We start from the raw sequence: 21,218 nt of genomic DNA, 5'->3' as shown, positions 1-21,218 counted from the left end.
TTTATTTTGAGATTCTCATATGTCGTAGTGTCCGAGAGAATCCTGTCTGCTTCTTGTCTGTAGTTAGTGGTGTCCATAATGACTACTCCCCCCCCTTTGTCTGCCTGCTTGATCGTGATAGATTTATCATCTTCTAGTTGTTTTAGCGCAGTCTTCTCCTTGAGTGTTAGATTGTGTTTAATTTTACTTCTGTTATCTTTAGTCAGTTTGTCGAAGTCTTCTTGTATTTTTTGATGAAACGTCTCTATATTATGGCTTTTAGCCCAGCTTGGGTAAAATTTGGATTTTTCTTTTAGGGATGTGTGTTTGAAAGTGTCCTCTTCTGTTACCGAAGGTGTACTGTTGTTTGCGATTTCCCTACTTTGTGCATCTTTAGATAAGAAGAATTTTTTCAGTGTGAGTTGTCGTATAAATTTGTGTGCGTCTATGTAAAGGTTGAAACCACTTGCAGCAGCTGCAGGTGCGAAATTAAGGCCCTTTTTAATGAGGCTACACTGCTCGGTATTTAGAATCTTTTTGCTCAAGTTGAAAATATTGCTATTGTCTATTGTGTCGCCGGTCTTTTTCTGCTGACCTCTTCCTCCCCGTTTTCCTCGTGTGGTCTTTTTCTGGCCCTTGTGTTTGGGGAGTCTTGTTCTCTCTGTCCTTCTGGGAGTAGGTATCTGTTCTGTGTTGTTAGGGGGGGGGCTTTCCTCCCTGGAGCGTTCTCTAAAAAACCCCTCGGGGAGCCCTGGACGCGCGTGCAGGGGGCGCAGGCACCCGATGACACGTGACCGCGCATCGGTGATGCGCGGCACGCTGAGGGAGTGCGGCTAGCACGCCGGGGCATCCCCCGGCTTGCGGTGCTAGCCGTGCTCGAATTAAACGTGTCGGTAGTGTATAAGGCCTGGCACCTCATTATACAGGAAGAAGACGACAACGAGACAACATCCGTTGGGATTTACCATGGGGTTGGATTGACAGATGAAGACAGAAGATTGAATATTCAAGAAAATTCAGAAATAATGACTGAAGAAGAGAGAAGAAGGTAATAGAAGATAACAAAATTCATCTTTTTTTTTACCTGTTCTGGATCTTTAAGGTGGATGGCGTTGGATTGACTTTAATGACGTACCTAGTGATGCCGTTTGGTCTCTATAACGCACCAGACGTATTTCAAGACTTCGTTAATGAAATCTTTAGGGACCTGCTAGACCAACATGTAATCATGGAACTGGATGACATTTTGATCTACTCCAAAAAACATTCAGAAACATCCAGTGCATGTTAAACAAGTTCTTCAAAGAATATGGGAGAATAAGCTCTTCGCCAAAATGGAGAAATGCCACTTTTACCAGTCTTCAACCTCGTTCCTCGGTTACATTATTTGGGACACCGGACTCGAAATGGACCCCGACAAGGTCAAAGCAGTTATGGACTGGCCATGTCCGTTATCTCTTAAAGCCATCCAAAGATTTCTTGGGTTCGCAAATTACTATCGGAGGTTTATTCAAAACTTCTCGTCTATAGTGGCACATATCACGGCTTTAACCCAAAATGGGGCGGATCCAATACACTGGTCTCCCGAAGCCACCACAGTGTTTGAAAAAATAAAGAAAGCCTTTTCTTCTGTTCCCATCTTAGTACACCCAGATCCAGGGTTACCTTTCACGCTGGAAGCGGACGCCTACGACGTAGGAGTTGGGGCAATACTGTCTCAGAGGAAAAACCCTCAGGCCCGCCAGCATCCATGTGCGTTTTGTTCCAAAGAAAAATTTCTTCTGATGAGAGAAACTACGATGTAGGAAACCGCGAACTCCTCGCAATAAGGATGGCCTTAGAAGAATGGCGACACCTTCTCGAGGGTAAAGAGACACTGGTCACTATCCTGACTAACCACAAGAATCTACTCTACATTAAAGTTGCGTGTCCCTTGGGGTCACGACGGGCACGGTGGTCCCTATTTTTCACCCGTTTTAACTTTGTTATATCATATATTCCTGGCTCCAAAAACGTAAGAGCCGATGCACTATCCAGACAATTCCTGGCCGAGAACAGAGCAGAGTATCCTCCCGCATGTATGTTGTCGGTCAACACCTTTGACGCCTTACCACACATTACCAGGGCTCAACGTAACATCCCTGTAGGCCTCAAGGTTCCAGAAGGACGCCTGTTCACTCCCACGAACTTCCATAGGAAAGTGATGGAATGGGGTCATGCTTCCCGGACCGCTGGTCATCCTGGCACCTGGAGAACGATCGACTTGTTGGAACGCACCTTCTGGTGGCCAGGCATGCGCAAAGACATTGAAAAATTTGTGGCTTCCGCCCTGGGTCCCAAATCCCCAAACCCCAACCGCCGCAGAGACATCATAGTCAAAATGCATACCTACACCGCAAAGGAGCGAATCATGGTGGCTAGCAGAGGGGTGGGTGACATCCAAATAGGAGATGACACCTGCAGATCTTTGCTGACCTGTCCGCCTTCACAATCAACAAACGCAAAGACATGAAACCCTTAACTACTATACTGAGGGCTCAAGGCATCCACTATTGATAATGATTCCCCTTCAAACTGGTGGTCCCCAGAAATGGACGCTTTCTAACCATTGTGGACCCAGAGGATATCCAGGACTTCCTTAAGGCTCTCAGAATACCCTCTCCACAAACCCAACAGCCTCCCCCCAGAGTGGCCAACAAACTCACCTCCTCTGAGACCCCCCGTGCTTCGGAACGGCTGGCGAGCCAGAAGCAACACTAGAGCCAATTAACCTCATCTCCCGCTATGGGCCGGAAGCGCCAGCTCCCCACCGAAAACTTGCCTACAGCCCATACTGCCGCGACAGACCCGCCGAGGACCGACGAGGATTTGAGGGAGGAGGGCTGCCAGAGGAACCCCACCCCCGAAGAGAGGCCAAGTCCACCCATCTACCTGATATTCCTGCTACCTCCAATCTCAGCAACTGGCGCCGACCACACCGCATCCCCAACGGAGAAACGCCGAGACAATCAGTGACAGATCCCCCAGCACACTGCCGTCTAGAACTCAGCCAAGACCCCCCTCCACTAACCCTCAATCCCCCCCACCACAACCCTCTCCTCCCCTCATTCCCCCCGCCCCCACCCCCGCCCCCTTCCCCCACCACTCCTCCCCCCCAACCCTTTCCCCCTCCCCTCAACCCCTCCCCCCCTCGACCCACCCCCAGCCCCCCCCCCACCTACTATCCACCGCCCCGCCAAAGGGAGGCAAAGCACAGGACAAATATCACGTGACAGGATGCACAGAGAACTTATCAACGTCATGTATGAAAATGCTTACATCTATGTTAAAATGTTGTGGTATAGATCCTTCTCCTTCCCCCTCCCCCTTTTCCCCCCTCTTCCCCCCCTCTCCCCCTCCTCTCCCCAATCAACAGAAAGGGTAACGCAGGCTTCAAACCCTTCCCCCATCCCCTCCCTCCCCCCCCAGGGCAGCCGAAGTGATGCATAGGGAAATGTAATGAAGGCATTTAAAAATAAAAATAAAAAGTATGCAGCCACAAGGCAAGGCAACCACCCCTCCCACCCACCCTCTGCCCCTCTCACCCTCCCCTTCCCCTCCCCCCCCACCCCCGACCCCCCTACCCCTCCCCTACAAATCAAATTAAAGAGTACTCCATGAGAGTTGAATATACTACTAAAATGTGACAACGCAGTCAGAAAGCATAATCACCCTCCCCCTCTTTCCCCTTCCCATTCCCACTCAAAGAGGCACAGGAATATGTCAACGATGAGTTCCATAGAAGATATTTTGAGGATGTATACAACAATTGTGGTACCAGAAAGATGCTGGAATGTTTCGAGTAATAACCTGATTAGGCTATATCTACAGAACAACAAGTGTGGAAAGAAATGCTTTATATGTTTGCACACAGGTTTTTTCTCTCCCTCTCCCCTCCCCCCCTACCCTCCCCCCTCCTCCCCGCTCTACATCCCTCTACTCCCCAGTTAGTCCCATGCCCTTCAGCCTACAAGACCCAAAGGCCACACTGCACCGCAAATTTAGACGGGAGGCAGCTTTCCCCTCATTTTACTAGGTCTCCATTAAACACGGTATGTTCGAAGACACGGAGGGTGTCAGACCATATACCTGGTTCTCTCTCCCATTCCAGGCTTGGTGTCCTGGAAGGATCTCCAGGGGTGTTTGACCCCGCCACCTTTCTCGCTGTCGTGAGAAAGGTTACTCTTTTGGGGCCTGACAAAGGCCCGCATGTTCTTTTCTTCCCCTATGTGTCCACCATCCCCCCCCTCCAATCCGATGCCCAGAGACGTCCTATCCCTTCCCATCCACACCGACTAGGGACCTTCGTCCTATGCCTGAAGAACGAGCTCTTGTCATGGGAAATTCAAGAGCATCAGAGCCTGGAACTCTGGGAATACCCCCCATGGGACAATGTCTTCCATTAAATTAATCTCACTTAACGTCAAAGGACTCAATTCAGTAACAAAGAGGAAGCTAGTCCTTCAGGACCTAAAGAAATCAAAGGGAGACATTGTCCTCATCCAAGAGACTCACTTCAATTCCCCAACCCCACCCAACACATTCAAAAATGTATTCCCCCAGGCATATTTTGCATCCTCGCCAAGCAAAAAAAGAGGAGTAGCCATCCTTATACGGAATTGCGTCTCTTTTGTTCTATCCAAGTCACTCCCAGACCCCGATGGTCGGTTCCTGATACTAAAGGGCACCCTGTCTGGCACCCCAATCACACTTGTAAACGTCTACGCCCCCAACGACAACCAACTCCCTTTCCTAAGAACACTCCTCCAATCCCTAGAACAGCAATCTTTCTCATCTCTGATTATCAGAGGTGACTTTAACATGGTGGCCTCTCACGCACTAGACAAATCGAACCCCACCCCCACCCTCCTCCCATCCCCTCCCACTCCATACACCATCCAATCCCAAAAGAAAGCTAAGAAATTTAGTGACATCATTGAGGAATACTCACTAGTGGATATATGGAGGGCTCAGCACCAGGGTCAGAGGGACTATACCTTCTTCTCCACCCCTCATCAGTCCTACTCGAGGATCGATTATTTTCCAGGTACTAGCAACATTTTCCAGGCGTCCTCCCAGTCAAACATAGGCCAAATCACCTGGTTCGACCATGCACCAATTGAACTAACCCTATCCATACCCTTTGTGAAAAACACCCAATACAAATGGAAATTAAATGATTCCATGTTAAACTGCCCTGACACAGAAATGGCACTCCGCCAAATGCTATCAATGTTCTTTCAATTAATGCAGGTTCAGTCTCCGCCCCAGCCATGCTCTGGGAGGCCCATAAAGCCTCCATCAGAGAAGACCTGATTTCAATCGCATCACACAAAAAGAAAATTAAACTTAAGCTCCAAAAAGAGTTCTTAGACAAGATCACCAAGCTAGAACAGCAGCCTAAAACTACGGCATCTAAAAAAATGCTTAAACAACTAAATCTAGCTAGATCTGCCCTCAAACAGACCCAACTCGAGGAAGTAGAGAAAGCACTAATGTGGTCAAATCAAAAATTCTTCGATAAAGGCAATAAAGCTGACAGGCTTCTAGCCTCAAAACTCAGGGGCACGAGAGTCAAATCTCAGATAGCCCGCATACAGACACGAAACGGACAGACCACATACATAGAAAAAGAGATAGCACAGGAATTTTCAGACTTTTACTCGAACCTTTACAACCTTCACCCCCCAACCCAGGACCCGGTTAGCCTTAATACTATCTCACAATATCTAGAGCAATGTAACCTGCCCACCCTATCCCAGGAAGAGGTAGAGAAGTTAAATAAAAATGTCTCCCAAGAAGAGCTATCTGAAGCCATTAAATCACTCAAATTAGCCAAAACTCCGGGCCCAGACAGTTTCTCAAACTCTTATTATAAAATGTTCATGCCAATCCTCTCCCCATACCTATTAGATATGTACAACTCCTTCCTCCAAGGGGAACAAATCCCCGCTACGATTACAGCGGCAAATCTGGCTGTAATCCACAAGGAGGGTAGAGACCCGCTCCTCTGCGGTAACTATAGGCCCATCTCCCTGTTAAATACCGATCTCAAAATCTACAGTAAGATCTTGGCAAACAGGCTAAATCCAATTCTCCCTAGACTCATACACATAGATCAAGTAGGTTTTGTGTCAGGAAGACAGGCCTCCGACAATACCCGCAAAATTGTGGATATAATAGACCACGTGCATCTCACCTGATCCAAAGCAATGATTCTGAGCCTCGACGCTGAAAAAGCATACGACAGAATCAAATGGTCTTTTTTTAGACCAAACAATGCTGAGGTTCGGTTTCAGTGGCCCTTTCCTAGAGGGAGTGAGAGCCCTCTATCAAAACCCAACAGCGTACACTGGCGACACACTTTATTCGAGCTCGGCTAGTCCCACGAATTCGGGTATACCCGAGTGTTTTGAGGTTTGTGACTGTTTTCTGCCCGAGTGCATTGAAGTATTTTCCAGGCAGGGATTGAAGCATTTTATTCCCGCTGGCTGCAATACTGCACAGTATATATATATATATATACTGCATTACAATTCATGAATTTATGCCATCTGGTAGACACGCGAAGCATTGCAGCCTATTAAATCCTAATCATTATCATTTAACAGATCAGCCGCCTGTCAGCCAGGCATGAACCCAGGCTGGGAAGGCAAATGCAACGGGGCTTGTCAGAGGTGAGGAGCGGCGCATTCCAGGTATCTGCCAGGTACATACTGGGTATTTGCTCGAATAAAGTGTGTCGGTGCAGTATGTCAAACTATCAGGCGGCTTCTCGGATCCAATAAAAATTAGGAACGGGACCAGACAGGGCTGCCCGCTTTCCCCCTTATTATTTGCCCTAACCATTGAACCTCTAGCGGCCAAAATTAGAGCCGAAAATAGTATCAACGGGATTCAAATTGCGGACCGAGAGTACAAAATTTCCCTATTCGCGGACGATGTGATTCTGACCCTCGATGACCCCCTTTCCTCCCTTTCTAGCCTTCAAAGGCATCTGACTCAATTTAGACAGGTCTCTGACTATAAGGTCAACATAGACAAATCGGAAGCCCTAAATATCTCCCTCCCACCTCAGACGTGGAAACTTATCCAAGCCCACTACAAATACAAGTGGAGCTCCACCTATATAAAATATTTGGAGTCAAAATTTCAAACTCGTATAACTCCCTTTATCAACAAAATTACCTCCCCATATTTGACCAGATTAAAAAAGACTTGGAAACGTGGAAAAAACACCAAATTTACTGGTTCGGAAGAATAGTGTCCGTAAAAATGAACGTACTCCCACGATTACTATATTACTTCCAACCCCTCCCCATCGTAGTACCACGCCTGGCTCTAAAGAACATCCAGTCACTAATACTCCAATTCATTTGGAATGATAAGAGACCTAGGGTCCCAAGGTCAGTGATGCTCTCCTCAAGAGCAAGAGGAGGCATGGGGGTCCCCGACTTAGTCAGATATTACCTCGCAGCACAATTGAAACAGGCTGTACTTTGGAATTGCGACCCAGCCTCGGCCTGTTGGCTCACAATAAAGTCTCATTACGCGCAGCCTCACTCCATCCAAGTGGCACTCTGGACGACAGGAGGTAGAGGGAGTGGGCCACAGAGGTTCGGCCTCGAAGCAATGAGATGCACGTGGGACGCATGGCTCAAAAGCAAAGGGGAGTATGGTCTGCTAGCTTCTCCCTCCCAGCTCACCCCACTCTTTGGGAACCCCAACTTCCCGCCAGGGTGTTCCACAAGACAATTTGACCAATTCTAGGGTCACAATATTAGAATGGTTGCCGATGTACTGCAGAAGGGGGAGATCCTAACTTTTCAGGCATTAAAGAACAAATTCCAGACCCAAGACCTTCATCTATTTAAATATCTACAACTTAGGCACTTCCTACACTCACTGTCTCCAACCTCCAAATTCCCCCCGCTGACCCGATTTGAAACCCTATGTCTCAAAGACATATACCAGAGAGGCCTGATATAAAAGCACGGAACCGACATCAGACCCCCCGAAACACCGCTATATGCAAAAAATGGTCGGATGAACTAGGTCTCCTAATAGACCTGGAAGACTGGGAGGATATTTGGGAGCAAGCCCCTAAAACCTCAATTTGTACGACAATAAAAGAAAACATCTACTGTATAAAATTATATTCCAGTAGTACCTGACCCCGGCTAGGCTGAGCCAGGTCTACCCCGGCACACCGGACCTGTGCTGGAGGGGATGTGGTCAAAAGGGAGACATGGCCCACATCTGGTGGTCATGTCCGGAGATCCAGAAGTTCTGGACCAAGATCCAGACACTTATCTACGAGATCACTGGAATCCCCCTCCCCCTGGACCCTCTGACCATGGTGCTGAGCAAACCCATTGACGACCTCCCCCCACCAATGTCTCGGCTGATCAGGGCCATGCTGACAGCGGCCAGATGCTCTATAGCGGCAGCCTGGAAACAGATTAAGGCCCCCTCGAGAACCACAGTAGTGAGAAGGGTTAATGAGGTCATGACTATGGAAAAGCTTACGGCCATGCTCCAAAAGAAAATGCCCCAGTTCTGGAACACATGGGACCCCTGGATCGAGAGATAAACCCCCAAAAATTCAAAGCACCTAGGTATAGCAGCCACCCCCAAACAATTGGAGAGCTACATGGGGACACCTCGGGGCAAGCCCACTTACCCCCCTCACCCCTTCCCCCCCCCCTCCCATGTTTGTCTCCTCCCCCCCTCCTCTTTCCCTTACTCTTTTTCCTACTGAAAACGGAAAACTGTTATTGGTCCTTCTCTGAAGGTAATGAGCAGAAATGTTGTGGGCCCACGACACTACTGTATGTAAAATTATCTATGACTGTGACCAATAAAAAAACTGTTACAAAAAAGAAATGAATCCACTCCAGTCCCCTTTCTTCATGAATTATGGATTTCATCCCTCGTCTTTTCCTTCCACAGTCTCCAGTTCGAGAGTTCCCGCCGCCGAGGACAGAATCCAGTGCCCCCAGGACTCTTGGGAGAAAATTCAGGGGAACCTGAGACAAGCCATCAATATGCAAAAGAAACAAGCCGATCGTCCCTGTTGATGATGTTCCATCATATACTCCTGGACAAAAGGTCTGGCTTTCTATGAAGAATATTCGTCTCAAGGTCTCTTCACCCAAATTGGCACCCAGATTCATTGGCCCATTGGTTATTACTGAGAGGGTCAATCCTGTCACCTTAAACTGCCGGCAACCATGAATAATTCCTTCCGCCTTTCACATTTCACTTTTGAAGCCATTTATCCAGGATCCCCAATCATCCATTCGAGACGTGCCACCTCAGCCTGTTCTTGTGGAGGGTCAACAGGAGTTTGAGGTGCAGACAATCCTCTACTCTAGAGTATCAAGGGGGAAACTGTAATACCTCGTTCATTGGAGGGATCTTGGTCCAGAGGAACTTGAATGGATCCCTCAGGAACAGGTAAACGCTTCCAGATTGGTCAGGGCTTTTCATCACAAATACCCTTTGAAGCCTGCCCTGTGTCATCCGGAGGTCTCCCCTGAATGGGGGGGTACTGTCAGGATCGTCACCAGGCTCCGCCCCAAGCACGCATCACGCAGCTGTACCTCTGGCATTCACAGACCACTATCTGTGCGCACGCAGCTGCGCAATGCTTCATCCGTGGGGGCGCGCTCCTGCAGTATCACCATGGCACACACTCTCTCTGGCTGCCCACGCACTCTGCGCTGCGCTCCTCATAAGCGCACATGCCGTGCGGCAAAGAACACTAGCAGCATCAGCTGTGTTACACCTGCAGCCAATCCTGCACTACCCTATCGGCTGGTGGCTTATGTGTGAGGTCATCATCTGCTGGTTCCCTATTGGTGCTTTCCCCTTTAAATGCCTGTTTCACTTTCACTTTGCTGAACATAAACTACTGTTGTGCTGTGCTCTCTGCTTCCTTGATTTTGCCTGTTCCTGTGCCTTGCCTGACTCGTGTTGTGACCCCTGCTCGTACCTGGACCTATCTCTTCTCTACACCTTGACTTCGGCTTGTTATTGGATCTCTGTTCTCTCCTTTCCTCGACCACGGCTTCGGATAATGACTATTCTTCTCTCTCCCACCCCGGATCACGGCAAGAACCACGGCTTTCCCGAACTCTCCTACCCTGACCCGGCTAAACAACTACGCATTCCAGACCTGGCTCCGTGGTTGAAGGGTGGCGGTTATATACATCCCCACCTCAGCCCCGCGGTCTAGTCCTGTTTGTGGCGATCGCAGCGTGACACAGGTGTGGGAGTGCGTGCGCGCGCCTGTGATGCACGGCATGGGCAGGAGTCCTGGGTAGTGCCTGTGCTTCTATGAAGAATCACCGCACCCGTGGCGGTCTTCCACGGCGGCGCATGCGTCCTGGGGGTAGTGCGTGATAGGAGGTATGGGCGCGCGCGGGACTCCGCTGAGAAGAGGTGCCGTGGAAGGTAAGAAACGCGATAGCGAGGTCCTTACATTACCCCACCTCTTCAGGGTCGGCCTCCGGACGATCCATACAAGGTTTTAGTGGAAATTTCCGATGAAATGCTCGAGTCAGTCTGGGAGGACATACCTGGTCCTGCAGAATCCACTCCCTCTACTGAGGACCAAATCCCCTTCAATGTACCAAATACCAATGTACAAATTCTCCTCTTGAGAGATGGGAGTCCAGAATGGACTGAATCTCGAACTCCTCTTATCCGTTTACCAATCTGGGATGAGGTGTGATGTGCCGGGTTTGAGGGTTTTGTTTAAACGTTTCAGCAAAGAGCAGTGAAAAACTGACAGAATTCTCATAGTTGCGGGCAACTTCAGTCGGTAGGTGACTGGATTAATTCTCTCCAAAATTAAAAATGGTCCAATATATCTGGGTGCCAGTTTCAGAGATGTGACCTCTAGGCGGATGTTCCTGGTAGATAACCATACCTTCTGACCCGGAGCATAGTTGGGTGGATCCTGACTGTGGCGATTGGCCTGTCTCTTCCCCAGGATCTTCTCCCAGGAGGACTGAAGATCCTGAATCCTATCTTCAGCAGCAGGAACTCCTGTACTGGAAGCTGAATTGGGGAGAACAGAGGGGTGATAACCGTAATTAGAGAAAAATTGAGACTGTTGGGTGGACTCATTCTTGAGATTGTTATGTGCAAATTCTGCCCATGGAAGTAGATCACACCAATTGTCTTGAGCTTCGGAGACGAAGCAACGAAGGAACTGCTCTAGAGATGGTTGGTGCATTCCGTTTGGCCATTGGTCTGTGGTTGATATCCAGAGGAGAAGTAAAGTGCCACGTTGAGTCCTTTGCAGAAGGCCCTCCAGAATCTGGATACGAACTGAGAGCCCCAGTCTGAGACTATGGTCTGGGGAGACCCATGAAGCCTGAAGAACTCCTTCACAAATACCTCGGATAATTTGGGAGCGTTGGGTAGGCCCCTGAGTGGGATAAATTTGCTAGTTTGGTGAAGCAATTGACCACTACTAATATAGTGTCCATCCCTTTGAATTTAGGTAGGTCGATGATAAAGTCCATCAAGAGGTGTCTCCATGGTCAGTCAGGAATAGGAAGAGGTTGCAGAAGACCCGGAGTCTTATTCCGTGGGGTTTTGTTCTTTACGCAGATGGGACATGCTGAAACATAGTCCTGAATGTCCTAGCGTATGCCTAGCCACCAGAGGGTTCGCTGTAAGAAGTCTATGGTCCTTTTAATCCCTGGATGACCCGCTGTGTTTGACGCATGCCCCCATTGCATTACTCTGTGGTGGAAGATGGGAGGCGTGAACAACCGTCCATCTGGCACCTTGAGACCCTGCAGGATTTGGTCTTGAACCTTGGTGATTTCTGACAAAGCGTCTAAGGTATTGGAAGAAAGGACAGAATTAGGATGGAGTATAGTCTCCTGGTGGTCATCATTTTTATCCTCTACCGTGAACTGTCATGAAAGTACATCCGCTTTCATGTTCTTTGAGCCCGGGAGGTAGGATATGATGAAGTTGAACAGTGTGAAGAAGAGAGACCTGCGCGCCTGCCGTGAACTCTAGCGATGAGCCGTCTCAATGTATAACAGGTTCTTATGATCCATAAGGATAGTGATGGGGTTTTCCACGCGTTGCAAGAGGTTTCGCCACTCCTGCAAGGCCATCTTGATAGCGAGGAGCTCGCGATTACCCACATCGTAATTCCGTTACGCTGCAGAAAAGTTTCTAGAAGAAAATGCACAAGGATGCAGTCTGGCCTGTTGGTTCTTCCTCTGTGATAATATAGCTCCTGCTCATATATCAGAGGCATCTTCCTCGAGCATGAATGGCTGTCCAGAATCTGGATGCACCAAGACAGGTGCCATAACGAAAGCTTTTTTCAAGACTTCAAAGGCCCTGATAGCCTCGGGAGACCACAGTGCTGGATTGGCATTCTTCTGGGTGAGAGCTGTGATAGGTGCGACTACGGAAGAAAAATTCTTTATAAACCTGTGTAAATAGTTGGCAATATCTAAAAACCTCTGTACAGCTTCCAGAGAGAGAGGACGCGGCCTATCTACGACCGCTCTTACTTTGGCAGGGTCCATAGCAAGGCATGTGTCAAAGATGTATCCCAGGAACGAGGTAGACGACTGGTGGAATTGTCACTTCTCTAACTTTGCAAACAGAAGATTTTCCCGTAGCCTCTGAAGCACCTGTTTTATGTGTCCTGTGTGTTCCTTTTAGTTCTTGGAGAATATGAGAATATCGTCCAGGTACACCACATGCTGAAAACGCAAGAGATGAGGGAGTGTGTCCTAGATTTGACCAATGGTGTTCTGCAGCAGCTTCAGATGATGAACTGCCTGGTAGCCAAGCTAGAGCTGGTGGGGAAGAAAAACGGGAAGGGGGGGGGGGTGGAAGGAGACAAAGAAGGGGCTGATGGTGTAGTTATATAAAACACAGGATAGAGGAACAAAGTTCATCAATAGTGCTCAATTGACCATAGAGGAAACAGTTTTCATAACATCCATATAGGATTTCTTAATTGAAGATAGAGTGAAGCAGGCATATAACAATAAAGTGAGTATATGGTATATAGGTGAGCGTAATGTATTGGACATATATATTGAAGTCCAAGGGGTGCTGTGAATGGAGAACGATTAGCTCCACCACACCACACCTAATAGGGACAATGTCACACACGCTTGCAACCACCTAATGTATACCTTCCAGTATAAATAAAGGGTAAAACTCACATGAAAAAAGCCTGTATTCTTCTTGTCTTGAGGCGTGCATCTGTAATGGCAGTAGATCAGTGAGGATTCCGCACGAGGCAGTGTATCAGAGCACAGCCATGTAATGATCAGGATGATAGCTTTGAAGTAAAAAGTTTTTCTTTATTTGGACACCATGGTGCAGACAGAAATGGAGGGTAGCTCTTACGCGTTTCGCTCTCCTTTCATCTCTCCTTTCATCTCTCCTTGGTAAGTGTTTGTTATCTCTCCTATTAAAATGTGTTTTTTCTTCTTCTCTGTGTCTATTTGGTGACCTTCTCATTATCTCATTTTCTTTATGTGTTGTTGTTGGTTTATCTATTTTATAATCTGGATGGCTACTCCACCTTGGGTTATTCACATCGGTGTTCTCCTCTGATTTGTTTTGAACACTTCTTTTATCTCTCCAGTTTTCTTTTGGTGCTTTCTTTATATGAATCCCTATTTTGTGATCTTTCTTTGTGAACTTTAATTTAAGTATGAGCATTTTCTTTGCTAGGGTGTCAATCTTTTTTTGTAGTTCCTGATCTTTCTCTTTAAAGGCCTGTGTTTGGTCTAATGGACTCAATTTCTCTTTAATCGTATCTATTTTGATGTCTAGGTCATCTAGATGTTTCTTCTGTTGTTTAATCACGAGTCTCATCAGATCCTCTTAGCCTTTATCTAGGATCTGATTCCACTCGTTCCTAAAATCCTCATCTTCCAAATCCAAAGAAGGATCTTTCTCTAATCTTAGCCCTATTGGGATTCTTTTGACCTCATTATAATGTTCCATAAAGGTTTTATCCAGCCATTTCTTGGTGTCTTTAATCATCAATCTTTCAAGTTTTATACAAAGGAATTGAGCACGTCCCAATACACTGGAGGGGTGGGAACAGAAATATCCAATTTACCAAGAAAGAAACATTTTGGATACACAGATTAAAAACCCTAGTACCCAATGGTCTCAATATTGATATAGAGTTAGGTGTGTTCTTACTTTAAGAACTAGACTTTGAAGAAAAAATAGTGGTTTTAATATCTTTCATATCAAATGTAGATTGTACTAAATGTTCTTAAGAACAATTCTCACTATAGTATTTATTAAGTCCAATCTGACATTCCTTGAATGTTTATATATATATATAAAAACAGAAAAAGAGAGAGAGCGCACGGCCCATAGCATAACACTGTATGTTTATTATAAAAAGGGGGAAGGAGGATGGGGGGTGGGGGGATTGGAAACGCACTCACAAGATTAAAATGTATAAAATGCAGTTTGTGATTTCATATCACCACCATCCGGTTCTGCATGCGGTATAACGTCTCTAAGGACTCCTCCAGGACTGCCAGACGTGTTCACCATGAACCAGGTATCAGGGGGCTCCGTTCGCCGTCTTTATGCTGTCCCGAAATCAGCTCTCCACTTCCAATGGCCGCTTGTAGTATTTCCACGCTTGGTTTGGCCTCGTGCGCGTGCGCAGCGTCGTCGTGACGTAATTGCGCTGTCAGTTTCCCTGATGCGTTTCATCACCAACGGGCGACTTTCTCAAAGGGCTGATGATGTGTGGAATCAAGTCCTACCCTCTTATAGCCAGTCCGTTGCTGGGGTAACCCGTAACAGGGTAATTATATAAACTATCTCCTGTTGGGAAGCTGTTATTAATTTAAGCACCAAATGTATACACAACTAGCTATATAAAGGCTAAATAGGGACTAGTATACAGGAGGATTCGACATAGAATACATAGAGGATCTCAACAGACATATTTTTGTGATAAGTTGAATATGCTGAAAACTTAAAATACAAAGTAAAATATAGATAAAAATACACATAACACATTTATACCTACAGTTCATTGATATCAATAATTCATTAGATTACAATGTACAATTTTTTGACTGATTTATATTTGATATCTTGATAAAAAGGCTGACATAAAAATTAAAACAAAAAGAGGATTGTATAAACTCCTAATAATTATCAATCCTTCTATTGTACATTGTATTACAAGATATATGTATATTATTATAAAAGACATTACATGAAATTAAAGAATGAATGAAATTAGGTACATGATGACAAATAACAATTGTAAATAGAACAGGATACCCAAAATTCCTGATTTAATTGTCGTTATATATGTATATGCTAAATAGTATAGTTTCAATTAAAACAGCATAATCTTACAAAGTGAGCTAATGAATATTCTACATTAGTTTAACTGGAACAAGAAGCTATATCAACGTATAAGGTCCGCATTTTAAAAAATATATAATATATTTCTATATATATACTATTTGATATTATTATATATTATATTAAAACCACAGATAAGCTTAAAGCTACGTGATATTACTAGTGGGCTTTTTAATACCCTGATGTTATGTGCTAGATAGGCAATTTAACACATCTCTAACAATATATACTAGATGATTATTTCAATATACACTATACTCATTATATAACATTTATACACAGGTCAATAATGTTGTATATATATATACATACATACATACATACATACATATACACATATATATATACTAGCGAAGGAGAGAGGAAGAGTTCAAGGATTGGTGAATATTGGATGACTGTGATTATTTCCTACCATGATGAGTGTATATATACCGTGATATTAAATAAATGGAACTAATATTAGCCTGTTGCGGACACTTCTTTTGAATTTTTAGGATATATATTCCTTGATGAAATTAATTGTGGTTAGATTACTGTGGATATTAGGAAATGGGAAGGGGGGAGGGGGGGTGGGGGGTGAGGGAATGGGGGGGGTGAGGGAAAGGGGGGGAAGGGGGGATAAGATTGGGTGAACAAAAACTGCTTGGATTGTGGGAGTGTAGGAAAAAGAGGACCGAGGGAAGAGAGCTGATGACTGGGTTCCCTTGATTAGAGCGACGAGAGTCCAAGTGGTCAGAAGATCAGACCAGTGTACTTGCATCCAGACACTCATTGAGTCCTCCAGGGGTAAGAGTCCCTAACTGGTGGATCCAATAAGTCTCCTGTCTGCACAGAATCTTGTAACGATCGCCTCCAAGAGCACAGGGTGAGATATATTCCAGGCCCATTATTGTCATACATTTTGGGTCCTGATTATGTATAGCTTTATAGTGTCGGGAGATACTATTGACAATTACTCCCTTTATGACACTCCTTCTGTGCTCTAGGAAACGTGTGCAGAGGGATCTAGTGGTGCGCCCAACGTAGCGTAGGCCGCAACCACACTGGATGCAGTACACCACAAATGAGCTCAGACAGTTGATATAATTTCTAACCTGATAGATAATATCTCTATTGGGAGAACTGAAATCGGACCGGACCTTTAAATGTGTACAGGTAATGCATCTACTATGTCCACATTTGTGATTCCCTTTAATGCCATTGGAAGCTAATTTGTTAGAGATATTATCTGATTTCAATTTGGTTGGAGCTATAATACTCTTCATGCTTCTGGCCTTTCTGTAGACAATAGATGCCCGATCTGGAAGGATGCCCTTCAAGTTAGGATCACATCTGAGAACTCCCCAGTGATTGCTCACAATTTTTTGTATAGCCTTATGAGACTGATTGTAGGTTGTGATAAATCTTTGTGAAGAAGAAGGATGGATCACTTAGGCCGTGCATTGACTTCCGTGGACTCAATAAAATCACGGTGAAGAACCGGTACCCCCATCCTCTTATCTCTGAACTGTTCGATCGTCTCCAGGGGACAGCTATCTTCTTAAAGCTCGACTTAAGAGGTGCCTATAATCTCATTCGCATAAGGGAGGCGGACGAGTGGAAAACAGCATTTAATACATGTTCAGGACACTATGAGTATCTTGTTATGCCCTTTGGTTTATGCAACGCTTCTGCCGTTTTTCAAGAGTTCATGAACGACATCTTCCGCAATGTATTGGGAACATTTGTCATCATCTATCTGGATGACATTCTTATTTTTTCTAAAAAACTGGAGGAACAAATTCAACATACCAAACTAGTGCTTTCTAGGCTCCGTTCTAATCGCCTATATGCCAAGATGGAGAAGTGTTTGTTCCACCAGACCTCTACTGCCTTCTTAGGCTATATCATCTCCAGCCAAGGCTTCTCCATGGATCCAGAAAAGCTGAAGGCTGTTCTTGATTGGCCGCTGCCTAATTCACTCAAGGCTGTGCAGCGCTTTCTCGGCTTTGACAACTATTAAAGGAAATTCATCAAAAAAAATTCTTCTATTGCTCTTCCCATCACCGAATTGACCAAAAAGGGCGCCAAAACCACTTCCTGGTCTCCGGAGGCTATTCTTGCTTTTGAGGTACTCAAGAAAGCATTTGTTTCCGCATCTATCCTACGCCATTCGGACACCTCCCTCCCTTTCACTTTAGAGGTCGACGCCTCAGACGTGGGAGCTGCCACAGTCCTTTCCCAGAGGAGTTCCCCAAGAAAAACTCCACCCCTGTGGGTTTTTTTTCGCAGAAATGTTCAGCTGCCGAAAGGAATTATGATGTTGGTAATCGTGAACTTTTGGCCATAAAACTGGCTCTCCAAGAATGGAGACACCTTTTGGAGGGTACCAAGGAACCAGTTGCTATCCTCACTGGCCACAAAAATGTGTTGTATATCGAGGGGGCCCGACGTCTGGGATCCCGCCAAGCTCGGTGGTCACTCTTCTTTTCCCGCTTTAACTATACTATTACATATTTTCCTGGTACCAAAAATGTCAAAGCAGACGCTCTCTCTCGTCAGTTCTCCACAGAAACTGAAGCTAATGAAAGCACAGAACGTATTCTTCCTGCCAAATGTATAATTTCCGCTAACAACTTCGACGTGTTGGATGAAATCAACAAAGCTCAAGCTCACATTCCCAGCAGGTTCAGGGTACCAGAATGGCGCTTATATGCAGCTCCACGCTTTCGCCATAAAATTTTACTTTGGGGTCACTCTTCTAGAGCAGTCGGTCATCCAGGCTTCAAAAGGGCAGCAGATCTCATTAAACGGACATTTTGGTGGCCAAAGATGAACAAAGATATTCTCGACTTTACATACCTGCCCTGTATGTGCCCAAAGTAAGATACTCCATCACAAACCGCTGGGACTTCTCTTACCTCTTCCCATTCCGGAACAACCCTGGAAGCATATCTCGATGGATTTCATTGTCGAGTTGCCCAATTCCAAAGGAATGAAAACCATTCTGGTCGTAGTGGACAGGTTCTCTAAACAAGCACACTTTGTTCCCCTCAAGGGTCTCCCTAATTCTGCCACACTGGCTGATGTTTTTTCCAAATAAATTTTCAGATTACATGGCGGTCCCATTTCGATTGTCTCCGACCGTGGATCTCAATTAATCTCTAAATTCTGGCGGCATTCTCCCAGAGACTCTGAATCTCTCTCTTGTTTTCCTCAGGATACCATCCTCAAACCAATGATCAAACTGAAAGGATGAATTAAACTCTAGAACAATATCTAAGATGCTTCGTATCTGACTCAGAGGACAACTGGGTGGATCTCTTGCCATGGGCCGAATTTGCTATCAATTCTCTCAAAAATGAGTCTACTCAAGAGTCTCCCTTTTTTATTAACTTCGGTTTCCACCCCAGTAGCCTTCCTCTCTCGTCTTCTCCTTCAGGCGTTCCTGCGGCCGACTCTCATGTTGCTAATCTACAGGAATCTTGGAAAAGAATCCTCAAAACTCTATAATCTGCGGTTGCCAAACAAAAGACCAAGGCGGATCGTCATCGTCAACCTGGGCCTTCTTTTAAACCTGGGGACAGGGTGTGGTTATCATCAAAGAACATTAGGTTTAAGACGCCTTCACCTAAACTTTCTCCAAGATTCCATCGCTTTCAAAATCTTAGAGAAAGTTAACCCTGTTGCGTTTCGGCTAGATCTACCCCCCACCATGAGGATTCCTTCCGTATTTCACGCTTCACTCCTGAAACCCTTTATACAGAGTTCTCATTTCTCTGACCCTTCTCGGAAACCTAACTCAGTCTCTACCTTAGTACAACAGGAGTACGAGGTCCAATCGCTCATTGATTCCCGCTGCTCAAAAAACAAACTCCAGTTTCTTGTCCATTGGAAGGGCTATGGCCCGGAGGAACATTAGTGGGTGCCAGCACGGCATATTCATGCTCCTAAACTTCTCCAACAATTCCACCAAAAATTTCCACAAAAACCTTGGATGGATCACTCGGAGATCGATCCTCAAGGGGGGGATACTGTGACGGTTCAGGGGATTCCTTCCCCTTCTTTCACTCCCTCTGTTCCTTCCCTTGCCAATCTTCCTGTGCTTACCCCTTCCTGTCCCGTTCCGGCTATCCCTGTTGCTGTCCCTTTACCCCAACGCATGCCCCGCAAGTCTCGTGCACCCACGCGGTCCCCAGGACCCTGCAGCAATGCTCCCCGCTCTCAGACCTCCTCAGTACCCACTGTCATCCCGTCACCTCCGGTGGTGGTCTCTTCCGTTCCTCCGTTTCCCCCCGCTGGTGTGCCCGCGGCGTGGCGCTCCGCGCGTCTGGTGACGCAGCCTGTGCGTGCGCACTCTCAGGTTACAGAGGGCGTGCGCACACACTCCTCTTCTAGGGACTGCCAATCTCTAGACCTCTCCTCCCATGACCTGCATATCATCTCTCTGTCCAACCCCTCTGTCTCCTCCTTCTCTCCTCCTGTCCTATCCCTATTGTCTCCCACTACCCTCTCTGCTCCTCCTCTCTCTCCCATTGGTGTTCCCTCCTTTATAATCCCTGTCTGCCGTCTCTATCATCGCTCTGCATAGTTCCTGTTATCCCAGTGTGTGCTCCCTCTGTGTTCCTGCTTCTGCCTGCTCCTGTGTTACTTTGGATTTCCCTGGCTTTGACCCCTGCTCGTCCTGGACTACCCTGCTCTCTGTAACCCTTGAACCTTGCTACGAACTCTACTTTGCTGACCTCTGAAATTCTTGGACTTGGCTTATGAACTTTGACTACTCTGCTCTCTGTACTCCTGGACTTTGGCGCACGGACACGATCATTCTTACGTTTAACCCATCAAGACGTTGCAAGTATCCTAACCACTTTTCCAACAGGCCCAGCAACGCTATACCACACTCCGGGCTTGCTCCCACTGCTGTGGGTGTGTGGTGTAATACCGTTCCCACCTCAGTATCGGGGTCTTGCCAGGTCTGCGGGCATACAGGCGTGACAGTTAGTTAATAGGGAATTTATTGAATGTTTTTATTATGTTATATATATATTTTTTATATATTTTATATCTATATTATATATATATTTCTGAAAAATGAATTTGTTTTAATAAGATAAATTTATTTTAATTTATTAAATTATATATCTATACTACTAGAGGTTTATAGTTATACTATTTGTTTATCTTTTTTGTTTCTTATATGAGATTTCGTTTCGTTATTCTCTTATTTTTAACAATGTGTTTATTAAAGTTTTTTTTCCTTTTTTTATTCAATGTTTTGTTCGAACAGCCAATCCAGACAGTGTACTTCCTCTATTGCGAGCACGACCCAGTATTGAGCCGCGCAGTAATATTGCGACTCCGTTTGGAGACGCATACAGATGACGTCACGAGTGCCGGGTTTTGGTGCGAATTCCTTTTTAGATAAATTGTGTGCTATTATGTCCCTCATTACACCGTGAGAAAGTCCCGAGGGATGAAACGCGTAGGTGCGTTGTCCTATATTTGTGTCTACACTGACCATTAAAGGTTTATTTATATTTTATCCCCGGTTGGAGTTGCCCTTATTGTTTGCGTCTGACTCGCTGTGTCGCAGCGCCGCAGCTGTGCTCCTTTTCACTTCTACTGTTCCGGATCTACCTCCAGAGGATTGCACGCCGAAGAACTCATTTCCCAGGATACCATACAGGAAGGTAAAGGGCATAGCCCACCATCGTGTTTACCTGCCTTTGCTGGACTGATTTGCATTTGATTCCCCAGGGGTGATTATACATCTATTGGAGACTTAATTTTGGGGTAGCCGTGTG

Source organism: Ascaphus truei, chromosome 13, assembly GCF_040206685.1.
Source record: "Ascaphus truei isolate aAscTru1 chromosome 13, aAscTru1.hap1, whole genome shotgun sequence".
Taxonomy (NCBI): domain Eukaryota; kingdom Metazoa; phylum Chordata; class Amphibia; order Anura; family Ascaphidae; genus Ascaphus; species Ascaphus truei.
Note: the sequence above shows the minus strand (reverse complement) of the source record.